This window comes from Mirounga leonina, unplaced genomic scaffold, assembly GCF_011800145.1.
Source record: "Mirounga leonina isolate KUSES-001 unplaced genomic scaffold, KU_Mleo_1.0 Mir_127, whole genome shotgun sequence".
NCBI classification, from domain to species: domain Eukaryota; kingdom Metazoa; phylum Chordata; class Mammalia; order Carnivora; family Phocidae; genus Mirounga; species Mirounga leonina.
In genome coordinates, this window is record NW_023270316.1 from 67,890,995 (window position 1) to 67,916,008 (window position 25,014).

General features: G+C 37.1%; 1 long non-coding RNA gene across 1 annotated transcript in view; it reads left to right on the forward strand.

Annotated features, from left to right (window-relative positions):
- LOC118009519 overlaps positions 1-17,009 on the forward strand; it is an 89,522-nt gene extending 72,513 nt beyond the window's left edge. Inside the window, exons 2-3 of the long non-coding RNA XR_004678957.1 lie at positions 15,819-15,894; positions 16,804-17,009. This is a non-coding gene — a long non-coding RNA (uncharacterized LOC118009519). The remainder of the gene's footprint in view (positions 1-15,818; positions 15,895-16,803) is intronic.
- Positions 17,010-25,014: the final 8,005 nt, after the last annotated feature.

Consider the following 25,014-nt stretch of genomic DNA (forward strand, 5'->3'; position numbering starts at 1 on the left):
ATTTTTGAATACCATTTCTTGATTTTTATTTTTTGAATATCAAAGGAGATTTGATCCATATGCATGAATAACTAAAAATTCATCTTTTTATGCCAAATTTTAAAATCTATCTACTGGACGCAAAGCTAATGAAAAGCATCAAACCATTTGGCTTTGTTGCTTTTTAACTAAAATAAAGTGAACTAATGCTGATTAAGTTTTGGGGAGAAAAAAAATCAACATGGATGACAAATTATATGCAATATTAGTTTCCTATGATTCAAAACCATGTTGCTGAAGGTCAGCAGGCTGCTGGCGGATTTTTAATTACTAATATTAGTAATATGGACATATGAGCCTAATGTGTAGTATGAATATAAAGTATACAATTAATAGAAAATGCATACGAAAAGAATTTTAATTAATGAATGAGCATCACTATTGCATTAGGTTTCTTAAGTAGGTCAGAGCTTAAAGCTGTCCAAATAATAGATTTTATTTTTCCTTTTTTTTCTTCTCCATCTATCTCAGGGCAAGAAATTAATTTTTTCCTGTTCCAATGTCATCACTAGATTAATGACTGTCATATGTGGAGCCTGACTATAGGGAGCTCCTCATATGCACAGCCATGTGTGGCTTCCGAAAAATGAATGGAATCATTGTTCTCACAGAATATGATTACAGTGGAATATCAAATAGATTATTTTTTTTCTTGGAAAGAAAGACTGTTAAATTTGTTCTGATGACAGTGGTGAATGAGATTTAGAAATACAAATGCCTCTCTCTTCTGTCATGCCTCACATATGTTGTCATAGATACCAATTCAATTTAGAAAACCTTATTGAGGACAATGTGGAAAAAGACAAGTTCCCTGCCCACCCCCCCAAAGCTTATATTCTAGTAGGAGATATAGGATCCCACCACGATCTACTGATACATGCATATAACACATGCAAATGAACATTTTTATTGAAAATGAGTTTTCAAATTGGCATTTCATCCCTTGTTTTAAATATAAATAAGGTAAAATTTGGACAGAGAAAGTTTTTTAAAGTAAAAAGTCTACAGTGTTATTCCAGACACTCCCTACTGGCTGGACCTTCACATTTGGAAGTCAAGGCGAATGGATGCCTGTGAATGACAAGCCAGAGTTCTGGAGACATGGATTCTGCCCTAAGACATCTGCAGTGAAGTTCTGTAGCTTTAGGATGGCTGAAATGAGAACAAATAAGAAAGCTCTTAAAGGAGGATGTTACTGACAGGAGCCACGCAGGTCTTAAAAAGGAAATGAATACAAAATTCCAAACTTAATTAGACTATAGAAGTCACATATGTTAAATTGTAAAGGACTCTTTTCCATAATATTGCTCTGTTATACAAGTGCCATTTTTTTTTTTTTTTTGCAGTTTGGGAAAAAATAATTTTAAGCCCTCAAAACATCTTCAGAACTAGACATGTTTAATGCCCTTTCAAAATGCTTTGAGGACTTAAATTTTTTTTTCCAACTACATAATGACACTGATGAATGAATGATTGGTCAGAAAAGTAAAACAAATTACCAAATTTAGTTCAGAAATTAGTAGGGCAAGAGAATGATCTGGAAACTGCCTTTTATTTAAGATGTTATTTGTGTCTGTATCTTGCATTGGACTGCCTTATGAATCCTGGGGTCACCAGCACCTGGCATATTGTAGGTGCTCAGCAAGTCTCTTGTTGAAGGAGTGACTCTGTTGGTTAAGTGAGCAAGTGAGTGAAGAATGAATGAATGCAGGGTGCCTGGGGGTGCAAGAGTCAGACTCTTGGTTTCAGCTCAAGTGGTGGTGTCAGGGTCATGAGATGGAACCCCACATCAGGCTCCACACTCAGCATGGAGTCTAGTTGACATTCTCTCTCCCTCTCCCTCTGCCCTACACCCCCAAGTCATGCATGCATGCATTCATTCTTATTTTAAAAATAAGAATGAATTTCTCTCTCTCTCTCTCAAATAAATACATCTTTTTAAAAATAAGAATGAATGCATGCATGCATGCATGAATGAATGAATGAATGAATGAAGATTTACCAGGCAGTACATTTAATGCAAAGGGACAGTGATCCTGGAATCTCAAATTGAAGTGAGTAAATGCTTCTTAAATCCTGTTTGACATAAATTGGGAATTTGCCCCTTACCTCTAGCCAAGAGCCTTCTCAAGTTCCTCATTTCAATAATGATGTTGGTACTGAAAGAGAAGCGGTCACCTGCTTTGTTTTTAAGCAATTCTCTTTCAATCAACTTTTAATTATCCTAAAGGAGGAAAGCAGTGGTGCAGATAATCCCAAATCTCTTGTTGGAATGCATTATATGATGGCTTTTTATAGTAGTTTGCCTTCTTAATTACATTTTGATTAGGTTTCTATTACAGTTACTGGAATTCCCTCAGCAGAGAGGACAGCAGGCCAGGCAGTCTAAGAACACCGTGATCAATCAATGGGATTGACCCATACCTTACTCTGGGCCCTCCTTTTTAAAATGCAGTGTGCTAATAAGCACGTTGAGGCATACAAAGTGATAGCAAATTTTCAGGTTCATAATTTATTCAATGGTCATCATCAAGAATCTATTAGAAGGTAAGTACTTCTCCAGTCAATACAAGGAGGAATAAGATAAGATCTTTTACAAGGAAGAATGATATATAAGGTTAGGATTTTAGGAACTCTGCCTAGACAGCATGATGTAGGTATGTGACCTTTAGCAACATAAGGCAATGTGTGCTAAAAGATAAATGGGCCACATCTTCAGAGGTCATCTGAAGTGAGAACACAAGGAAGACACTAGAGAAGGGTGACTTGAGTTTGTTCCTAGAAGTAAATAACATTTGAACGAGTGAAGAAAATTTAGGAGGACTCACTAAAGCAGCACTGTCCAATGGAAATACCATGTGAGCCATATGCACAAATTTAAATTTTCTGATAGTCAGTTTAAAAAGCTAAAAAAGAAATGAGTGAAGTTGATTTTAATAATACATTGTATTCAACCCAACATATTTCAAATACTATTTTAACATGTAATTTGTGTAAAAATTACAAAATAATTTACACTTTCCTTTTTAAAGTACGTCTTCAAAATCTGGTATGTATTTTACACTTGTAGCACATCTCAGTCCAGGCTAGTATATTTCAAGTGCTTAATAGCCATATGTAACTAATGGCTACCGTATTGGAAAGCATAGTTCTAGAATCTTGCTTCTTAAACTGTGGTCTGGGGATCAGCTGCATTGGCAGCATCTGGAAAAATGTTAGAAAGGCAGAATTTCAGGCTCCATCCCAGACCTACTGAATCATAATCTGCATTTTAACAAGATACTCAGCTAATTCCCATTCACATTAAAGTTTGAGAAGCACTGGTCTAGATAGGGAAAAGTTTGAACAACCATCTAGAGTTAAGAGCGCTGAAGAAAGGTTTAAGGTCCAGCCATCATTAGAACATGTGAGAAGTAAAAGTTAAGAGTGTCTGGATAGTTGTTTATAAGGAATTTGATAAAACCATTTTAATCTGAGTGTCTGTTTCTCAATCTTCAAAATGAAACTAATCCTGCTCATGTTGTAGGACTGATATTTAAATTAGAGACAGTGATAAAATAATTCACATGATGCCTAGCTTCCAGACATGGAAGTTTTATATAATTCCATTACTGATGGGTAATAGTCACAGATGCAGACTGCAGTGCTACAAGATTTTAACTACAAGGAAAGTATCTGAAGCTATACGAAAATTGACAAATAGAATTGCAGACCATCACTGCCGTCACATGCCAGGATTTTGTGTGCTTGGCAGGAGTCTCAAATGAGGACTAATGTCAGAGCAGGTTCATTCAAGATAGGATGGGAGAGAGGGAAGTCCCACAGAGGCAACAGAGGTGCTAGGGTTCACACATTATGTTCATAAGCCTACTGTGACCACTCCTCATCAAAATATGTTGCACAACTCTGGACACCTGGTTTACTAACACATTAGCAGGACTGAAAGGATCAGATAACTGGTCCTTGTCCTCATTTAACATCTGGCCCTTTCACTAAGTCGGCATGTTGGGTCAAGACACCTTATTCCAGCTGTCAAACTGTGTGAGCATGTCTGGGAATATTATCCAGCTGTAAGTAATGCAGTGCTGAGAACTGGAAACCCACTAATATTGTTGTTGGAAGATTAGCAACACCCTCTTCTTCTAATGACAGTGTTTCAAAAATGTCAACTATCACCAAAAAGAATGGGAGGTAACTCTGGGACAGTAGAAAGACTCTGGTTGGAGGGTCATGGGATCATGGGGTTCCAGTTTGAGCTCTTCCATAATAACTAGCTTTGTTTTCTTTTTTTTTTTTTTAAGATTTTATTTATTTATTTGACAGAGAGAGAGATAGCGAGAGCAGGAACACAAGCAGCGGGAGTGGGAGAGGGAGAAGCAGGCTTCCTGCCGAGCAGGGAGCCCGATGTGGGACTCAATCCCAGGACCCTGGGATCATGACCTGAGCCAAAGGCAGACGCTTAATGACTGAGCCACCCAGGCGCCCACTAGCTTTGTTTTCTTAATCAAAAGTTTAATTTCCTATGGCCTCAACTTCTGTACTGATAAAACAATCAGCTTTGATATGTGAATCTCTTCATTTAGTAATTTCCACTTGTATTTTTATTTTATTTTTTCAAATTGTATTTTATCTCTTATTGTGGTAAATTTGTATGTCATATAAAATTTACCACTTTAACCATTTTTAAGTGTACAGTTCAGTAGCATTGAATACATTCACATTATTGTACAACCTTCATCACCACCCATCTCCAGAAATTTTACCTTTCCAAACTGAAACTCTATATACATTAAACACTAACTCTCTCTTCCCCCTTGGCCTATCTCATAAAAATCACCATGCCACTTTCTGTCTTTATGAATTTGACTCTGATACCTCATATAAGAAGAATCTGGTAGTATTTGTCCTGTTGAGTCTCACTTATTTCATGTAGCACAATGTCTTCAAGATTCATCCACGTTGTAGCATGTATGAGAATTTCATTCCCTTTTAAAGTTGAATAATCTCCCATCATATGTCTATACCACATTTTGTTTATCCATGTTTGGATGCAGTGGCATGTGGTTTGGAGATATGCGTTGCTAACATTCACTGTGGTGGTGCTGAACAAGGGAATGAATGCATACATCGGTCAATTTTCTGGAATTTCTAGAGTTAGTGGTGCTTTGCTCTAAACACCAGGAAAAGGAAGAAGAGGCAGTTAAGGGAATGATTGAGCACTAGGGTGACAGAAGCCAGAGCATAAGGACAGAGAAATGCCTATTTATCGAAAAGTAGGGCAAATGTAGACTCAAATATTGGAACCACCAAAAGAAAGGTGAAGCTGCGCAGAGTAGGACAATGCTGAAACACCTGGGGCTGGAGGGGAAGTAGGAGCTAGTGAGGCACATTTTGGTCCTCAACGGATGTGTCAGTCAGAGTTACTTTGGTAGGATGATCATCCCTTTGAGCTTGGCATAACATTTCAACCCTTATGCAGATGAGTTCATCAGAGTTCAAAGGTTCTCACTGTTAATAGGGTTTGTTTCCATGTGCCCCATTTTCACTATGATGAATCTGTGATTATGAATTAGTGAAGTTGAGTGACAATGACAATTTCTGTAAAGTAAATCTATTGACTTCTCCAGATTGTGCCAATTCCAAGCAGCAAAAGAAAACACAGAGCAACTGAAACTATTTTCCTGGTGTCATTATGTCATTGTGAAATTAATTTGTTTTGAACAATGTCCCAAACAGACCACTCACAGAAAACCTTCAGAGCAGGAAGGAGAGGGTTAGAGGAGGCAGGGTTGAAAAAAGTGCCTCTGTTCATCTTCACTGCCCTGATCTTTCCAGGAAAAGTTGGATGAATTGGTAAAAGCTGAAATTGGTCAAGGGGTATAAGAAATAGGATCCCTCTTGTCAAAATCTCGCCTCCGGGGCACCTGGGTGACTCAGTTGTTAAGCGTCTGCCTTCGGCTCAGGTCATGATCCTGGGGTCCTGGGATTGAGCCCCACATCGGGCTCCCTGCTCGGCGGGAAGCCTGCTTCTCCCTCTCCCACTCCCCCTGCTTGTGTTCCCTCTCGCTGTGTCTCTCTCTGTCGGATAAATAAATGAAATCTTAAAAAAAAAAAAAAATCTCACCTCCGTTCTATGTCAATTAGAAATAAATGTAGATTAACAAGTTTCTCTTTGAAAATGAAAATATTTCTCAAAGCTCAGTCAGAAACTTTTGTGAGAAGGAGGTTAGGTTGGGGGCCCATGTCAGGGTACTCTGGACATTGTAGTGCATCTGCTGTGTTGCACCAAAGGGAAGTCAGAGCCCTCTGCAGTATTTTAAGGACTGTTGGCATGCTCTTAATTCTGCCTTCTTCTGTTGGGCAAAACTTAGAGAAGAGAGGGGCATCTGGGTTTCTAAGTTGGTTGGGTGTCCAGCTCTTGGTTTTGGCTCAGGTCATGATCTCAGAGTCCTAGAGTCAAGGCCCAAGTCCAGCTCCACGCTCTGCTTGGAGTCTGCTTATCCCTCTCCCTCTGCTCCTCCCCTGCACCTCTCTCTCTTTCTCTTTCTCTCTCGTTCTCTCTCAAATAAATAAATACAATCTTAAAAGAAAAACTTGGAGGAGCACCTGGGTGGTTCAGTCCGTTAAACATCTGCCTTCGGCTCAGGTCATGATCCCAGGGTCCTGAGATCGAGCCCCGCATCAGGCTCCCTGCTTGGTGAAAAGCCTGCTTCTCTTCTCCTTCTGCTTGTACTCTGTCTCTCTCTCTCTCTCTCTGTCAAATAAATAAATAAAATCTTTAAAAAAAAAAAAAAGACGAAGAAGAAGAAGAAGAAAAACTTGGAGAAGAGAGGACTTTTATCCATGTTTGAGGATGTCATGATTTCAAGTGTTCAGATCTCCAGTCTTCATCTCTCAGAGGCAACATGGGGCAAATAAAAGCATGAGAATAAGAGTAAAAAACATTCCAGATTTGTCTTTCAGCTTCCCCACATAATAGCTGTGTAACCTCGGACAGGTTACTTAGCCTTTCTCAGACTCGATTTTCTCATCTGTAATTGTTTGTGTACTGATAGTTGGTTGTGCTGTTAAATGATAAGGTACAAAGAGCACCTAGTACATGGTAGGTGCTCGACAAATGTTAGTAACCTTCCCTTACTGTTTTATTAAATTTAGGAGTATATATTTATTCATCCATTCAGTCTTTCCTTCTATAGGTACCATTACTATGTATGTGTCTACTACTGTTGAAATCAAATACAACTTTTTATCAAATCATTTATTTATCAATATGTGTTATCTTTTCCACAAGATGCTTTAGCATTAAAAATAATAATTCCTCCTGAATTGTTCTGTAAAATAAATTAGTTACTTTATATTATTAAGTATTCATAGTTTGAGACTGTGTATAGTACATATAAATAGGATGAAGAGTACATAAACCAAACCACCAGTTTGACAATGCAACAGAAAACAAGTCTCACTGAAGCCTAACAAATTCAAACAGATATTGTTGAATATCTGTTTGAAAAAAAAATCTTATTTTTATGTAGGATGTAATAGGATTATTTTATTATAAAAACTACCAGAAGAGATTATAGAATTGATCTTGTACCCACTGGGCACAAGCCCTCTAGAGAAATACATTGATTTGAGAACTTTTCAAAGGTCTTTATTAAGAGGTTCACAGGGGTGACTGGGTGGCTCAGTTGGTTAAGCATGACAGACTCCTGATTTTGGATCAGGTCATGATCTCAGGATCCTGGGATCAAGCCCAGCATCAGGCTCCATGCTCAGTGTGGAGTCTGCTTGGGGTTCTTTCTCTCCCTCCCTCTTTGCCCCTCCGCCTGTTCAAGCATGTGCGCTCTCTTTCTCTCTCTCTCTCAAATAAATAAATAAATCTGTTGTTTTTAAAAGATTTTATTTATTTGAGAGAGAGAGAGAGCGAGCACAAGCCAGGGGAGGGCCAGAGGGAGGAGAAGCAGACTCCCCGCTGAGTAGGGAGCCCGATGCAGGGCTCGATCCCAGGACCCTGGATCATGACCCGAGCCAAAGGCAGACGCTTAACCAACTGAGCCACCCAGGTGCCCCTAAAATAAATAAATAAATCTTAAAAAAAAAAGGTTCACAGATCCCCTCCAGGATTATGGTCTGAAAAGCTTCGTGTGATTGTCTACAGGGAAGTTCTTCTATAATTGTCATATTTTAGGACCAGAATTCTAATGATGGATTGATAAATACTGAATACCAAAATAGTCTGACAATCATCCTTCTGTTCTCAAAAGCTAAACTGTGGTGAAAATGGGCATGAGGAAAAAGGCTAATTTAAAAATTAATCGTCCAGAGAATTTTCTCATGTTTATGATGTATTTTTAAGAACTCAAATTCTATGTATTTAAACTTGGTTAACAAGTACTAAATTAAACAGGAGAGTGTAAATAATGTCCTGAAAGCCATCAAAACTATCATTTTTTAAAAATATTTTATTTATTTATTTGACAGAGAGAGAGCACAAGCAGGGGAAGTGGCAGGCAGAGGGAGAAACAGGCTTCCCACTGAGCAGGGAGCCCGATGCGGGGCTCGATCCCAGGACCCTGGGATCATGACCCAAGCCGAAGGTAGCCGCTTAACTGACTGAGCCACCCAGGCGCCCCAAAACTATCATTTTCGTGAGAATATTAAAGCTGGGCTTCTTAAGAAGTATCCATTTAATTATTATTGTTTTGATACCTTTTTGTGTTCCCCTAGGAGAGTTGGAGAAGTATATATGTATGTGTATTTTCTAATCCTGAAATCATGATACTGTAAGTCTATCTTGTTTACAGCTAAAGATAAAAATTTGATGCAAGCTGGTCTTGAATCAAGTTGATTTCCTTCTTTTGATTTTTACTATTTACCTCCTTCACACCCTTTGTAAATGTGGAGTTCTTTTTGTTGTTATTGTTTATATGTGGTTTTTAAAATAAATTCTAAAATTAATAGACTTTACAATTTAGTGCAATTTTAGGTTTACAGAAAAACTGACCATAAGTTACAAAGTTTCCATATATTCCATCTCCCTCCTTCCCTGACCCTAACACTATTTCCCTTTTCATCAGCATCTTTTATCAGTGTGGTACATTTGTTACAATTGATGAGTCAATAATAAAACATTAGTATTAATTGAAGTCCACAGCTTACATTAGGGCTTACTCTTTCTATTGTACATTCTGTGGATTTGACAAATGAGTAATGACATATATCTACCATTACAGTATCATACAGAATAGTTTTACTGCCCTAAAAATCCCCTGTGCTTCACCAATTCATCCATCTATCCCTTGCCCTGAATCCCTGGCAAGCACTGATCTTTCAATAGTCTCCATACTTTTTTCTTTTCCAGGGTGTCATATGGGTGGGATCATAAAGTATGCACATTGCTCAGATTGCCTTCTTTCATTTTGGCAAGATGTATGTAAGTTGTCTCTGTGTCTTTTTTTTTTTTTTTTTAAGAGAGAGAGAGAGGTGGGGAGAGGTAGAGGAAAAGGGAGAGAGGATTTTAAGCAGGTTCCAGGATGCAGGGCTCAATCTCATGACCTTGAGATCATGATAGGAGTCAAAATCAAGAGTCAGAAGCTTAATCAACTGAACCACCCAGGTGCCCCTTCACTGTGTCTTTTCATAGCTTGACAGTTTATTTCTTTTCTTTTCTTTTCTTTTTTTTTTTTTTGGATAGCTAATTTCTCTTCATCACTGAGTAATATTCCATTGTCTAGATGTGCCACAGCTTATTTATCCATTCACCTACCAAAGGATATCTTGTTTGCTTCCAAGTTTTGGCAATGAATAAAACTAAAATAAACATTTTCATGCAGGTATTTGTGTGGACTTAAGTTTTCAACTCATTTAGGTAAATACCAAGGAACACAATTGCAGGATTATATGGTAAGAGTATATTTTGTTTTGTAAGAAACCACCAAATTGTCTTCCAAAGTGGCTGCACCATTTTTCTTTCTCATCAGCAATGCATGAGAGTTCCTATTACTCCACACCCTCACCAGCACTTGTGTTGTCAGTGTTTTAGATTTTAGCCATTCTAATAGGTATTTGGTAGTAACTCATTGTTGGTTTAATTGCAATTCCCTAATGACAGATAATGCTGAGCATCTTTTCATAGACTTAGGAAAATTTGCCATCTCTGCATCTTCTTTCATAAAGTATCTGCCCAGATTCTTTGCCCATTTTCAATTGGGTTTTTGGTTTTCTTATTGTTGAATTTAAGAGTTCTTTGTATATGTGGGCTACCAGGCCTTTATCAGATATGTGTTTTGCAAAGATTGGGGGAGCTTATCTTTTCATTCTTTTAACAATGTCTTTCACAGAGCAGAAGTTTTGAATTTGTAACTTACTTACCAATATTTTCTTTCATCAAGTATGCTTTTGGTGTTATATCTAAAAGGTCATCGTCAAAGCCAAGGTCACCTAGATTGTCTCATATGTTATTTTCTAGGAGTTTTATAGTTTTGCATTTTAAATTTAGGTCTATGATCCTTCTTGAGTTAATATTTTTGAAAGGTATAAGGTCCATGTCTAAATTCAGTTTTTTGTACATGGATGTCCAGTTTTTCCAGCACCATTTGTTGAAAAGACGATCCATTCTCAATTGAATTACTTTTGTTCCTTCGTCACAGATCAGCTAATTATATTTATGTGGGTCTATTTCTGCACTGTCTATTCAGGAGCTGATATTATTATCGATAACTCTGATTATTTACCAGCTCTTGCTTCATGACATTATTGGTTATAAAGAATTCCCTTTATGTTTTTAGGGTAAAATTTACAAATAGGAAAATGCACAGATCCCTTCCCTTTTTAGTACCTGATGAGATTCTTGGGTTTTTTTAATGCAACAGATGAAACAATTGATATTTTATGCTGTAATATTTATAACTAAGGTAAAACATTTTAGAGACTGAAAGCCTATCTTACTGTGAACTACTTGTTTTGTAGACTAGAGGCTGTCACCACCACAATCACCACTGTCATGATCAAATATAACCTAGGTGGAATTGGTATAGTTTAGTTTGAATCCAAGTTCTGTGTTGTACATGCTTGTAGTACTTTATGCAAATTATTTAATCAATAATCAGCTTCTGCAGTTAAAGAAATGGAAACAGTTATGCACAGCATTGTGGTGGATATCACATCAGTATTGTGACAGATTCTATGATAAAATATATTTGAAAGGGCTTTTTGTAAAATGTGAAATTTGAAAGAGATGCTGGGTATTGTTGTCATTGAATAATAGGATTTTAAGGGACGATTTTAAAGATGAGTACATCTAGTTGCCATCAGACAGCTGATGGTTTTTTTTTTACTTCACTTCTTATTTTCTTTTTTTTAAATTTTATTACGTTATGTTAATCACCATACATTACATCATTAGTTTTTGATGTACTGTTCCATGATTCATTGTTTGCGTATAACACCCAGTGCTCCATTCAATACGTGCCCTCTTTAATACCCATCACCAGGCTAACCCATCCCCCACCCGCCTCCCCTCTAGAACCCTCAGTTTGTTTCTCAGAGTCCATTGTCTCTCATGGTTCATTTCCCCCTCTGATTTCCCCCCCTTCATTTTTCCCTTCCTACTATCTTCTTTTTTTTAACATATAATGTATTATTTGTTTCAGAGGTACAGGTCTGTGATTCAGCAGTCTTACACAATTCACAGTGCTCACCGTAGCACATACCCTCCCCATTGTCTATCACCCAGCCACCCCATCCCTCCCACCCCCCACCACTCCAGCAACCCTCAGTTTGTTTCCTGAGATTAAGAATTCCTCATATCAGTGAGATCATACAATACATGTCTTTCTCTGATTGACTTATTTCGCTCAGCATAATACCCTCCAGTTCCATCCACGTCACTGCAAATGGCAAGATCTCATTCCTTTTGATGGCTGCATAATATTCCATTGTATATATATATACCACATCTTCTTTATCCATTCATTTGTCGATGGACATCTTGGCTCTTTCCATAGTTTGGCTATAGTGGACATTACAGCTGATGGTTTTAAACCAGCAATTAAAGCATTAAAATATTAAAATCACTAAGAATGCTTTCATAAGTGCCCTCCAGAGAAGAGGTTTCCACTGAATTCCATGAAACTATGTTGAAGTTTGTAACTCTGAGCCTATTATTGTATGTCTAATTTAAATCTCTCTCACTGTATTGTTTTTTACCCTATTTTTGGTGAAAAAATTCTAAATTCCTTTCAAAATTTGTTACTGTGAAGAATAACTTTTAAGGAATAGACCATCAGTACTGTGGATAACTGATACGTAGTTTTCATTTTTCTTAATGAGAGAATTAGCTAGTTGAGGGCAGCTTAATTGATTAGCAACCATCAAAAGAGCAGCACCAACAATAATTCAAAATATTTGAAGTAAAAATAGCCAATTGGTGTAGAAACAATGTGTTCTCTTAACTGATCTAAGAGTATTAATCTACTGACGAGTTCATTAATTCATTCAATAAGGAGTTAAGGCTCCGACTGAGCTAGATGCTGTGGAAGAATCAAAATACATTGGGAACAGACCTACTATCTCAAGCCACTGAAGGTATCAGTCCCATATTGATTTCTTAGCACTATTAGCCCTATCCACATCGTTCTGCCTGAGCTGTGGCTGTCAAGGAGGGAGAGGGACATTCCAGGTAGAAAGAATGGCATGTGCAAAAGCATAGCAGTTGAGGATGGGGTGCTGTGGCCTTCTTTGTATCTGTTTCCCCATCTCCCCAAAGATAGGATTTTGGTCAGTCAGGGGAGGATGTCTGCTCATCTCTTTCAGATTTTGAGTTCAATGGTGGCACCACAGGCACAGTCATAAAGGAACAAGTATATAAATTCCATTGCTCCAGAGCTCACTGGGCTGGCCAACTATTTACTCAGCTGTAGTAAAGAAAGGATTGGCAATAGTATGAATATAACACTAAGAAGAAACTGTAATAACTCAGTGAATAAAAACAGCTTTGGGGAGAACTTTCCAACTGTAAGCTTTCTACATTTTTCTTAACCCATAGACACATTTTATTTTCTTCCAAACAAAAAAAAAGAACACAAGTGAGCATAGAAAATGTGAAAGCACTTTTGCAATCCATGAAGTGCTAAGTTAATTAAAATAATTGATATTGCTTATTGACTCAGAAAAAAAGTAATGATTTTTCATTTTAAATCTAAATCTCTCGGGGTGCCTGGGTGGCTAAGTTGGTTGAGCAACTGCCTTGGGCTCAGGTCATGATCCTGGAGTCCCGGGATCGAGTCCTGCATTGGACTCCCTGCTCAGCAGGGAGTCTGCTTCTCCCTCTGACCCTCCCCCCTCTCTCAAATAAAATAAATAAAATCTTAAAAAAAAAATAAATCTAAATCTCTTCTTTTCTGAATGTTTCCACCACATAGTTTTATTGACCACTCAGTTTTTTTTTTTATTTGGATCCTAAGAATGAGCTGTATTTTAAAGAAATGACCAGATCTAGCTAAGGTTTTTCTTGTAGAATTCCCCGCCTCCTCTGATTGAAAGCAGCAGGGAGAAGGTGGCAGTGGGATTAATTGCAAAAATCTTGGTGCCGACCTGAAATGAATTTGCTGGTTGTGTAGATTAGACGAGGAAGTTTGACAGCTAAACTCAAATTTACCCAATATGCTGAAATTTTGTTTGACAGTTGATTTTGAAAGATGTTATCAAAACATACATTAGTCCCATCTTTCAAAAACTGAGAGCAACTAAATCCTTGATATGATTTATGTGAAATGAATATTAGGGACTTCCAAAACTAAAACAAGACAAACTGCAGGTGTCAACCCACTACCCATATTTTCCAAACATTTTTGATAGCCTATCCCTATTAGTGAAACATTTAGAAATATATCCCCAACAGATATTAATGTGTTTATTTACATATTATGCCACTTATTACTAATTATTATATACAGTATAAAACAAGTGCAAAAATAGAAATTTTTAAAATAGTGGAATTAAGGAGGAACTAAGTACTATTTTAAATGAATGGCTAATTTAGGGGCACCTGGGTGGCTCAGTTGGTTAAGCATCTGCCTTCAGTTCAGGTCATGATCCCAGGGTTCTGGGATCAAGCCCTTCCTTGGGCTCCCAGCTCAGCAGGAATTTGCTTCTCCCTCTGGTTCTCCTGCTCTTTCTTGCTTGCTGTCTCTCTCTCTCTCAAATAAATAAATAAAATCTTTAAAAAAAATTTTTTAAATAAATGATTGGCCGATTTTGATGGTTGTATGCTATCATTAGCTAAGTGAACTTAGGAGTGAAGTTCTTTGTTAATGATAATGGGTAAAAAACCATCTTTAAGATGATCTTGAAAATTTCTAAAAATAGCTGGATTGGTTCCTGTAAGAACTAATAGGATGAATTTTATCCCTTAATGGAGTTGAGTTAGAGCTCCTAGCATCATAAGGAGCAGGGCCACTTAGACATTTTCTTGTTCACTTGTGCTTATCAGCGTTGTCTGCATTTGCTGGTTTCTCTACAGGATCCTTTTTATTCGCTTCTCCCTATGTGAAGTTTAATTAAGTTAAAACTAGGTAACATAATGCACAAAGTCACTTGGCCAAGCACATATAAGCTGCAATGTGCTGAAATGGCCTGATGTGGTGGTAGGAAGCCAAGGTGAAAGGGAGATTGGGAACAAGTTGTATAGGCTGGTTCATTCTTGCCCCTATTACTATCCAAGCTTCCATTTCAAACAGAAGCGCTAAACAAGGGAAGACATCCATCAGAGGTTATACTGGAAGCCGGTATTTTTATAAACTACAGTGCAAAATTCCTATTCAGTATTTAATATATAAGATAATAAACGTACAATAATCTCATTAAAAGTCATGTAAACATTCAACATGGCAATATATTCAGAGAGTAAACCTGAGATTTAATGGTGATTTTCATTTAAAAATAATTCCTCTAAATAATTATACTTCAGACATACTGTCTTAGGACCTTTGGGGGTTGTTTTTATATATTAGAGGCAAATATTTATCTTTACAAAATATGTAGGTATATGTACCATCACTGTGAAAACAGTGGTTTTAGATCGAAAATGTAACAATCTGTGCTAGTTGGGTCTGCATCCCTAAGTAAATAACTCTATCAAGTTTAGAAACGTGTCTCTACTATAGTTTGTTCCTTTTTCTTTCATTACTTTTCCATATCTTTAAGTAGAGTCGAAATAATCTTTTTTGATTGAAAGTTTGAAAGTACCTAAAATCTGATAAATATCAGAAGTGGTTCTTTGATGTCAAAATCTCCTGCATAAAAATGAGGCCAAAGTCCTCTCTCTGGAATGATCTGTGCTTTCACCTATTATGTTCTGTCGCAGAGTAAAAACGTTGCCTTTTTTCCATATTTCATATCAATGTGACAAACTTGTCGGCATTTAGGAAAGATAACATTTACTACTGGAGAAGCACTTGCCTTTTATGGTGCTTTCGCTAATTATAGTTTTCTGCTGTGTACTCAGTGAAGCAAGACACCGCATCACGTCCTTCACGCACCAGCCCTCATGCCTCTCATCCAGGGTTCCCCAAGCTTCTCCCATTTGGCAGGCAACCTTCATGATTTTTGTCACATCCCTGTACCAGCTGTAGTATTACTCACTTAATATTTTTAAGGACAGCTTTTTTTTTTTAACTTAATCATAACCTCAGCTAATTACTCTGATCACAATTGTATGAGTCCTCTTTTTTTCTAATGCATTATATACATACATATACAAATATTGTTCTTGCCCACAGGTTTTATCTACAATGCACTTTGGGAAACAGGTGGCTGAAAGCAGGACCCCAGGACGCTGGTGGTAAGATAATAAAGGTAAAGCCAGGCCAAGAGGGTGCCCTGCATCTAGATATTTTCTCAATCCAGTTTGCCCAATTGAACTCATAAAGAAACAGTGTATTTCAGTTAAAACATTTGATATTCTTATGAGATACCATTCAGAGATTATCTGCCTTTGCTGCCTGAAACATCTCCCAGAATACCTGTTTACTTTAAATAACATGCCCAACAAAACTTTAACATCTGTCACCATAATACAACCTAATTGTTATTGGAGGTGTGCAGTGACTTTTAGGAAAATTAAGATTTTTGCATATACAGGTACACCCAGATTTTCAACCATTAGGATTCCTAAGCTAATGGGGATTTCAACAATGTTTTACATATTTTATAATGGGATGAATACTCATGTGTTTTCCCTTTAAGAGCTCAGGGCAAAATTGGGCTTAACCTGCATTTGCTGAAATAAAATTGCTATTCCTAAGTAGCGTTAGTTCATATACGTGCTGTTTGTTTGTTTATTCACCTCAGGATGAACTAAATATAGTATGCATGATTATAATGTAATGTGACATATTTCCGTTTGCCACACATAAAAATGAATCTCATTACTTGATATCTTTGCCTTTTATAGAATAAGGTCACTCCATTCAAAGGTTTTACAAAGTAGGTGGGGGCGGCAAACTAATAAATATGAACCAATAAATGAAAAATTAAGTGCAACCTATTTAATTGTGTAAATGGTGTACAATTCCATGAAACTAAATTTATTTCACATTGGTTGAAAAATCAATATTACAATTCTTTTATCTTGTTGGTTTTCTTTCTCACATAAAAATTCTACAAAGGTTATAGTTTATATTTTTTGTAGCTGTTTGATAAATGTTACATAAAGTCATTCTAGGCTCAGATCCCTTCAGATTTTTTTCTGTTATACCTCTTCAGGGCATTCGAACAAGGAAGCAATCAAGTAGGAAACAGATCAAGAGGCAAAAGTTTTGATTTAATTTGATATTATCTTTGAAAAAGAGGCTGAAATTGCTAATCTGAATATATATTTTGTGCATATGACTTTTATTGTATTGTAGAATAATAAAAAGAAAAAATCCTTCTCTGACCCTATCCCCTCTCATGTGTTCTCTCTCAAATAAATAAATAAAATCTTTAAAAAAAAATAAAAGAAAAGAAAAAAAGAAAAAATCCTTATGAAAATACATAAGAAAAATGTGAAAAGTAAAGACAATTATATCTCAAGGTATTATTATTTTTCTTGTAACTCTTTAAACAAGGTATTTTCTTTGCAACTCTTAAACTTTTTAAATACAGGTTATTTATTTAATAGAATACATTGACCAGTAAGCCCTCTTTAGGGCTTATTATGTATATAAAGCATCAATACAATGGTGTATTGACCTCATAGACATTTGTTTAAAAAAGATCTGTAAATAAATACGTTGACATATATGATGTCAGATACTTAACTAAGGTACACATTTTCCAGGGACTTCTAACCTTTATGTGACTCCAAATGGTAACATTTTTTTTCTTTATGGATAGAGATTGTACTTACAGTTTATGAGCTGAGATGTTTTCTTATGTAAATGCATTACCCAGTCTAGATTATTCTTGTAATTAGGCAGGAATCCCAGTACCCCCACTTTTCACTATTAGGACCCAAAGGAATACAGTATAACTTGGGAAAGAGAGCAGAGGCCACAGAGCCATGATTCTTTGTCATAATAATGTAGAAATGGGATGTATGTCCCAGGTCATTTAACATGTTACAGCTTATATTTATAAAATAGTATAGAAGATATTTAGAAAAGTACTTTGTATGGGGCGCCTGGGTGGCTCAGACGGTTAAGCGTCTGCCTTCGGCTCAGGTCATGATCCCAGGGTCCTGGGATCGAGTCCCGCATCGGGCTCCCTGCTCAGTGCAGAGCCTGCTTCTCTCCCTCTGCCTCTGCCTCTCTCTCTGACTTTCATGAATTAAAAAATAAATAAATAAATAAATAAATAAATAAATAAATAAAAGAAAAGTACTTTGTAACCCAGAGCCATCTGAAAAAGTTGTATTATATGAAAGAAACTCCAGTACCCAAAAAGAGAAAGTAGGAACAATTAACAATTGAAGATGAGGATGTTACTCTGCAGGCAGTAGGGGAGAGAGGGAGAGACAGACAGAGAGAGAGACTTAGCACCCTGCTTGCTTATTTGAGGAAATATACAGTTCTTTTCTCTGTTTTGCTGTGCAATTCAATTAATATTTACTAGGCTTTGATGTTTCCCAGTAAGCTGCTAATGTCAGGTCCTCGGAACATTGGTCTAATAACCACCCCCCTCGTTATTTTCTTTCTCAACCATGCTTACACTGAGTTTTTCTTCATATTTCCCCTGTTCTTAGAGCCTATAGGGCCTATTCCTGGAAGAGGAATATTTCTGGGTCCACTTAAATCTTCTCCTTCTCACAGCATCCAGTCATATTGCAGAGGCAGGTTAGTTCTATGGCTGGCAGGCACCTACTATCGACCAGACCACATCTCGTTTCTGAACTCCTGCATAGCATCCTCATCTCTTGGAAGGAGGGAAAAAGGTAAAAGAGCCCACTGCCCACATTAGAACCCATTCGTGTCTTGTGGAGACCTGGTGGACTTGAACACAGAATCATTACTGGCCGCGGTGGGTGAGAGTGTGGCCCTGCAGCTACCCAAGCCCCTCTGAGTCCTAGCATTGGGCATTTGGGTTATGTAACCAGTATACGATGGAAGGTCTGCAGAAAAATACAGGTACTACAAACAACTACCACACTTAATTTTTAACTATCTACACATTAGATATTTCTCATTTAATCTCAAAAGGAAAATAACCTTAAGGTAAGTTGAATTCGCGGTTCATTTTGTGAGGAGTTTCTCACCTGGGTGATTAGGACAGAATGTGAATTATAATGGCTGAACCAACCAAAAATGAAGATAATTCTAGTCATTCTCTAATGCATAAAACTCATCAGAATGGAATCTCAACTCTTCAGAAAGAAGCAGATGTCTTCTCCTGATGTATCTGCTAAATGCCCAGAAACTTCAAAATGTGCCCAGAAGGAGCTATCTGACACCAGCCTGAGAATTCCTGCCAATCCATGGGAGCTGGGATCTCTACCAAAGGATTCCTCCTTAGGAGGAGGAGCTCCCGGAGCAAGGAGCAAGGTGCAGCACAATGGCTCCAACTCTCAGGATGCCTGGGGGTATATACGAGCGTCATGAGTGATACAAAAGAGACAAGTCGTGGCAGCACATCATTTACCACCTTAGGAGCAGTAGAAGATGATCTTTATATGTCCTCCCTTGATAGCCATGTCTTTCTACGCATCTACCAGTCAGAGCTGCCGAGGAAAATCCAAAACAAATCCCAGCACGTTTCTTTCCAACCATGACTGTATAACCCTAGCTGCCGTAGTGAACTCAGGATATGTGAGGTGACTGCCACCTCATTGAAGAGTCCCCGGAGAGGAAGGGAGCTGGGGGTTATGTTTTCCCACAGCTGCCCCTGTGAAACTTGTAAAGGAACCCCAGTCAGGAGCTTTCCCCCAAAGTAAGAAAGATTTACATCATGAAGAGAGTTTCAGTGAATGTTTTGGGAGCACGCTAGGTAAGGACAAAAGTGAACAGAAGAGCAATCCATCTAGTGATGAGTAGTTATCTAATGACAGGAAGATTACTACAAATGTTTGAAGGACGGCTCCTCCACCTTCCCAGTTTAAATACATTGTAATACTTTTGTCAAGAAAAGTGAAGGGAAGAAAGATCATTAGTAAGGTTTTATATGGGGGTAAAATTGGTAACATAAATTATAAAGTTTAAATCACCTATTCATATTTCAAGCATCGATGGTATTACCATCCAACTGACAGAAAAGTCAAATCCCCAAGTAATCTAACATGCTTGAGAACTACTCCAGTAGCTGGGATTTTAGAGATCGTGGCTTCCTTCCTATGCTTTTTTTTTTTTTTTTAAGGTTTTATTTATTTATAGAGAGAGAGAAAACACGAGTTGGGGGAGGGGCAGAGGGAAAGAGAGAAGCAGATTCCCTGCTGAGCAGGAGCTCAGTGTCAGTCCTGGGATCTTACCTGAGCGGAAGTCAGACACTTAGACCGAGCCACCCAGGCGCCCCTGTCCCATGCTCTTTCACAGATCCCTTTACTGATGCACAGTGCCAGACGGAAGCCTAGCTTCCAAAGAGACACTGAAACAGAATATTCATGACTCTAAACTTGTGCTTAGAAATAGCCACATGCTGATTTCTTCTCTGAATAGCAGTTTTTATTTATTTTAAGTTTCATTTTTTTATTTTTTATTTCAATTCCAGTATAGTTAACATACAGTGTTAAATTTCAGGTGTACAATATAGTGATTCAACACTTCCAGACATCACCTGGTGCTCATCATGACAAATGCCCTCCTTAATCCCCATCACCTATTTCCCCCTATTTCCACCTATTTCATCCACTCAGCTCCCCTCTGGTAACCACCAGTGTGTTCTCTATAGTTAGGAGTCTTGTTTCTTGGTTTATCTCTCTCTTTTCTCTCTCTTTTTCTTTGTGGATAGCAATTTTTTACACAAACAAGCAGCACTCTCTTTATCTGTTTTATCTGTATCTTAACCTGTTGACCAAAAGGAAAATTAATATTTGTCTGAAAGTTTAGTTAATAATTTACTCTGTTGCCATTTCATCATGACCAAAATAAATACAGTACAAAAATAATCTGTATAATTTATACTATATATTATAGTTTGAAAGTCAAATAATGCAAATCAATTACAATTTAAATTCATAATGAATTACTTGTGTAATTATTGTTTCCTTACTGATGCAGGTTTTTTTAACCTTTCTTCCAGTTGAGATGTCACCTCTACATGCTGAAGCTAACTTTCTGTTCACTTTTTCCTCATTTAATGCCTTTTTCTTTTAACTTCATGTCTAATTATTATATAAAATCATTAAATCTTTAAAATTTCCTCAAAACCATTCCCATAATTAAACTAGACGCTCCCTTTTTTAAAGATTTATTTACTTATTAGAGAGAGATAGAGAGAGCACAAGCAGGGGGAGGGACAGAGGGAGAGAGAGAAAGAGAAGCAGACTCCTCTCTGAGCAGGGGAGCCCTCTTAGGGACTCCATGTGGGGCTCCATCTTAGGACCCTAAGATCATCACCTGAGCCAAAACCAAGCTTAACTGACTGAGCCACCCAGGCACCCCTAGACTCTCCTTTAATTACAAGTAAGTTATCTATTTGGAACATTTAGCCCAAGCAATGGGTTTAGAGAAGGCTTTCCAGAGATGTTTTTCCCCTATTAATTTGCATAAGCTCTTGGTATCATGACATTTACATATATTTACAACTCATATTTAATATTGCCAAACTGCTCATCAAAGTATTCAACCGTTTTACACTTTTAACAGAGAGAGGTAAATAGGAAGTAGCACTGAAGTTTACATTGCCCTTCTTGCTTTTTGACAAAGAATAACACTGATATATATAAGATTGGTTGGTGGATGCAGGATTTGATCTTTTTAAACTATCGATTTAACAGACTGTGTATGTAAATTAACATTCTCCCCTCCTTCATATGTAGATTTTCTAGACCAAATGCCATATAAACTTGACCTTTATGCTATTTGCAATCAGTTAAATCAGAATGACTAGTCTGCCCAATGAGAAATTCTCATATCTGTCCTCTCCTACACTGTTATATTTGTGATTTCTTTTAGGGGAGTAATGGTTATTGGTTGTTAATAAAAATTATAAGGCAGACCTATAGGAAAACTCAATTATTTAGCTTAATATATCATTAGAATAATTCTGTCCAAAAATAAAGCTCAAATACATCTCTTATTCAGTTTATTCTGAATTTTGGTGGTTATGCAATCCTACTATAACTAGGGAACACCTCATCACTAAATGGGTTGTGTATGTGTTGTAACTGTATACCCATAATCAAATAAATCTTTCTGAAATGTAGGTTAAAAAATCTCCCTTGGATAAATATACAGCTACATGTAAATTCTGCAATTTATGTTTAGGCCTTATAAATATAGCAAATAGACAACCTTATACATTTATTGCACTCACTTTAATACAGTCATTCATATCTGGGACTTTCTGATAAATTCCACAACCTGAGAAATGAATTCTTATTCAATTATTTGGTGCCTGGTGGCAGAGAGCAGCTTTGTGCCGACAGATGACACCACAGCACAGAAGCTGGATTGGATCACAAATGAAATTAAATTGATAGATTACTTCTGGTACTATACTATTTCTGTTAAATGTTCGATATCTCGAGGACAGAAATATTTAAGAAAAGTTTCAGAGCTCTTCTTTCCAGCATTTTATTAATGAACAATTGCCACAGGAGTGTGCTAATCATCTTCCAGAACTTGACAGAAGTCATTAGACCTTGGTGAGCTACGTAATGGTTTCCCTGCCATTGCAGGGAATCACCCCAGGTGATTCATAACCTGTTTGCTACCTCTCCACAAGCCTGAGCTGCCTCTCTTTGTCTTTATCTTTATTTACTGTAAGTACCAAAGCAAACAGTAGGAGTCCCAGAGAAATACTCATCATGATAAGAGTTCATAGTGTAGGTGACTAGGAACAACTGCCCAGGACTAATGCTTATAAGTTAATAATGTTCATTCAGCATAGCAAATTTAGTGTCTCAGTTGTTTTCTCCTGGACACCTCATTCTTTAAAATATACTAACTATTCATTTAAATAGTGACCCCAAAATATTCCTAAATACTAGTATCTTTCCTAAAGAAGAAATGTAAACCCATAAATACATTTTGACATTTTACTAGTAATTAGTGACATATGACCCCCTTTACATACAGACTTCTAAGCGAAGCATCAGTGATTTTAAGAGGGGGGACATCAGTCACAAGAGGCACACGAGGCACTTTGACCCAGTATTTTAAAATCGGGGATGTTCTGACCATGTTTATAATTACAAGTGTTTCAATAAAAAGCATACTGACATTAATGAAAAAAATATTCCAGAGCAAATTTCATTAATCTAATTTTTAACCAATAAATCCAATCTCTACACAAAGTTATTGCACCATTTTCCTTTTTTGTCATTTTCCTTTTTATTTTTCTGAAATGGTCCATTACTATCACTTTCCTATATAAATTACATGAAGATTTGATTCCCAGAATAGTTTTTGTCCATAGTAAGTTTTCTCAATTATAGATTCACCACTGTAAATTTGTTCTTTTGGCCATTATTTCTATGAAATTCCATTTTCTATGATCTAAATATTACCAAGGTTTGATTTTTCTGTTGATTTATAGTCTGCAACAGATTCTGCCTTGTGCAGTCTCAGCTGCTGTCAGTTATATTTTGTTTATTATTTGTACTGAGATCCAATTTTCCCTGGGTCACTAATAGCTATTTCACAAAAATGCCATCATTCTTCACCTCGCTCTCCAGTTAAAATTAAGCTATTGTCAGTTTTATTTTGTGTTTGTATTCTTATCAGAATATTTGTTAGGTATTTTATAAAAAGTTGGGTTTTTGTATTTTTTTGTTGGAGCAACGAGTACAGTGGTGGGTGTAGATACCAGGCAGGGTGGAACTGCTTCAGCAATATACAGTTAAACCATGACCAAGAGAAGCTTAAAGAAAGTATGAGAGAAAACCCGATGAGTGCAGTAAAGTGGAAGAATTGCACTGTGAGAATACTGGAAGGGCATACAGTGTCTTGCTTAAGATGTAGAGGAATAAGAAACCACTGAACAATTAGAGTAGACAACTGAGAAGAAGCTGAAAACAACTAAAGCCAAAATACAGAATTATTTAGTGTACATGCTAGAACCTATACAATATGGTAGGTGATAACAGAACTGCTCTAAGCTCAATAAAATAAGAAGCAGACCAGGAAAGGATGGAATTTGGACACAACAAAGACTACGTAGTAATAGGTAGTACCCGAGGGCAGTGGACCCTCTTACCACCTAATTCAACAAAAGACTTCCATTTGGGAATCAGGGGGTCTCTGACCTGGTAGATTTCTCATTTCTCCGAGGTTACTTTGACTAATAATTTTCAAGAATTGAATGAAAGGGGAAATTCTTTGCTTATCCAATGTCTTCACAAATTCCAGAAACTGTGCCAACAGTTGGACTTGCACAGAAAACCAGACATTGTCTCTGAGTCCAGGCAGTTAGAGAAGATGAGGAGGCATAAATATCATGGTACATTCCATAACAGATATAGGGACAAGTGCTTTAAAAGCACAGAAGGAGAAAGTAATTCATTTGGCTTGGGAAAGCCTTCCAAAGCAGGTGGCATTGATTTGGGCTTTGAAGGATGAAGAAACGGGAAAATACTTATTAGGTAGAGAAGAAAAGAGATGAGAAGAGCTGTTGGTTGATGTCAGTGACAATAATGATGCCCATCTATGACATATTCTTTTGATCCTTTTAGAGACAGAGTCCTGGGCCGAGCGAGAAACTTGCATGAGCCTATGTGTTCATGTTCTCTCCATTCCTGGGTTAGGAGGCCCAAGTCATTCTTTTTAAAGTCACCAAGTAGTTACATACTTTGTCAAAATACACCTTTTAAAAATCTTTTTAAGAATTATGACCAAAAGTAGCAAAGGTAATTTAATTTTTTTTTTCAGTAAACCACAGTGAAATAACCCTTAGCAATATCTTACCACATTTATTCTTTACAGCTCCTGCAACGCTTATGCTCAATATAATTTTGCCTTGGTGACAAGTGTTTCCTTGGCTTTTTTTTTTTTTTTTCTTCTCAACTCCCAACTATCATGCTAGGAAATCCTCTAAAATTTATATAATTTTACTTATAGTTATAAATTGATATTTTTTAAAAGAATTTTTATTTATTTATTTGTGAGAGAGAGAGAGAGAGCATGAGCAGGTGGAGCGGCAGAGGGAGAGGGAGAAGCAGACTCTCCGCTGAGCGGGGAGCCTGAGTGGACTCGGTCCCAGGCCCCTGGGATCATGACCCGAGACGAAGGCAAACACTTAACCAACTAAGCCACCCACACGCCTCATAAGTTGATATTTTAATCTTATTATATAGCATACTTATAAAACATGGTATCATTTTTTTAAATGAACCAATTTAGGTAA